The sequence below is a fragment of the Pteropus medius genome, unplaced genomic scaffold, assembly GCF_902729225.1.
Source record: "Pteropus medius unplaced genomic scaffold, Ma_sr-lr_union100, whole genome shotgun sequence".
Lineage (NCBI taxonomy): Eukaryota > Metazoa > Chordata > Mammalia > Chiroptera > Pteropodidae > Pteropus > Pteropus medius.
In genome coordinates, this window is record NW_024355205.1 from 15,923,403 (window position 1) to 15,925,771 (window position 2,369).

At 37.3% G+C, this 2,369-nt stretch overlaps 1 pseudogene; it reads left to right on the forward strand.

The window, feature by feature from the left end:
- The first annotated feature begins 661 nt into the window (after positions 1-661).
- On the forward strand, positions 662-780 carry LOC120599231 (uncharacterized; annotated as a pseudogene).
- The last annotated feature ends 1,589 nt before the right edge of the window (positions 781-2,369 follow it).

The following is a 2,369-nucleotide window of genomic DNA, read 5'->3' on the forward strand; positions in this document are numbered from 1 at the left end:
TCTTAATAATCACCTGCAAAGCTACAATTTTGGCAATATGAGTTGGCAGCCTAACCTAACGTCACTGTACTTGGATTATCGAGGTATCTCCCCACATGCCCAAACCTGTGGCATTCTCTTCCTCCTTTCCTCCACGCTTCATCAACGTTGTTCACCTCTTTCAACCACCGGAGTCTCCAGGAGCACTGCCCAATGAAGCAGCCAAGAGCCGGCACAGCCACTGGGCATGAGAAAGGAAGCCAGTTTGAAGTGAGTGTGAAATACACACTGGATTACCAAGATTTAGCATGAAAAGAAGAACATAAAATATCTCAATAATTTTAAATATTGCCTGCAGGTTGAAATGATAATAGCTCAGATATATTGAGTTAAATAAAATATATGACGAAAATTAGTTTTACTTGTTTCTTTTTACTGTTTTGAATGTGCCTGCTAGAAAGTTTGAAATTACAAATGTGGCTTGCATTTGTAGCTCACATTATGTGTCTGTTCTGTAGTGGTCTAGTACAATCCTTTGCATTAATGTGCTCTGTTTAAGAAAAAAATATCTCTTTAGACAATTGTATCTAAAAATGTTCAATCTTTTTATATACATGTTGAATAATTTCAAATGAATTATCAACTAAAGTCTGCGTTTTTAACTTTAAAAAAAATGAATTTAGTCTACAGCCATGTCACCCTGAACATGCCCGATCTCGTCTGATCTTAGAAACTAAGCAGGGTCGAGCCTGGTTAGTACTTAAATGGGAGACCACCTAGGAATACCAGGTGCTGTAGCCGTGTAAAAAAAAAATGAATTTATGCATTCAAAACAAACTCAGTTGTACTGGAAATTCAAATCTATTCATCTATAGGACAGATAATGGGACAAGCTAAAACAATACAGAGGCATGTAAATAAAAGCAGTGATACTAATCCTTTTTTGTATCATAGACCCCTATTGTTCATTGAACAAATATTATCATGTGCCTACTGTATTCAAGACTGTACCAGGTTCTGGAAATATAGCTGATAGATCTGATAAAATTTTAGACACTTTCCCCAGAAAAATGTGTATATATATACACACTTACAGATTTGCATTCAATTTTAGCTCTCGAGAATCTTCTGAAGCCCATTTACAAATCCTAGATTAACAAGTTCTGAACTTAAGAAAAGAGCATGGGCTTTAGGGCCAGACAGATCAGGGGTTGAATAATGACTCCACTAGCTACTAAGGTGATGTTGGGCTGCTCTTTATCTTCTCTAAGTCCTGGTTTTCTCATCTATAAGACAGGGAGATATGGAACAAAAAGTGGGGTGTTATGAAGATTAGCCTTGAGATATATAAAGGCCTTCCTTACACATTCCTTCCTAAGCACTTAAGTAGGTATTTAATAGATCATAACTATTGTTCCTCATCTTGCCTTATGTGAGAAAGTGGCTCAAAAGAGCAAGTTAGGAGATGAATACTTTAGGTCTGAATCTTGCTTTCTATGTCAAGTTCTTAAATAATATATTAGCCTTAGTTGCTGAAACAAAAATAAGAATTTGGTTCTCCAATCAAGCTGTGACCTTTCAAATAAAATGTCCAAAATGATGTGTGGGTCATCTAGGGTAATATGACAACAGAACTGAGAACACATCTGCCCACACCTTGACAGATGCTATGCAGGATGTACATATGTTTTTCTGTGATTTGAAAACAAATTCGTGTCTGCAAATCTTACAGATGGGTTTCTATTGGGGCGGCGGGGAGGATTCAGTATTTTTCATTTTTGTTTTGTTTTTTTAGAAAAACTGTCTTGATATGTATGTACTTCTTACAGGCAATCTGAAGGCAACCTCCAGCTGGCAGAAGCCAACTTTGGGGTAAAAGTAGTCTTAAATGAATAAGAACTTAGGCTAAGAAGCCACACGCCATGCTATTCTTATACTGCTTATCCTTCCAATGCCACGCTCTGGAATGATCCATCCTCCAAATCATTAAGTTAAAGGTAGAGTGACTCACCAACTACCAGGAGGTGAGGGTAACCAGCCTTTGTCATAATTTTTCAGACTCCTCTTTCCACTCACGAAAACAAGTTATGTATGGTATTTACGTACATCTGTGTTGCTGGGCATTTTCCAAATGCCTCTTGGAGAACATTAAACAGGAAATTGATGCCACAGGGCAAATATTCATTCTTCCCATCCTCTCTCATAAAAACAAGTACAGATTTGCTGTGGCTAGACTGACTTCCTGCAGTGTGCTGTTGCTTATTCGATTTTACACTAGGAGGAAAAAAAATACATTCTCTGTTTCAATTTACAGCATATTGAAAATGGCTAAAATGCATTTTTTGAAAAAGCTCCCCTCATGAGAGCACTGAAGGATAGAATTCAATGCT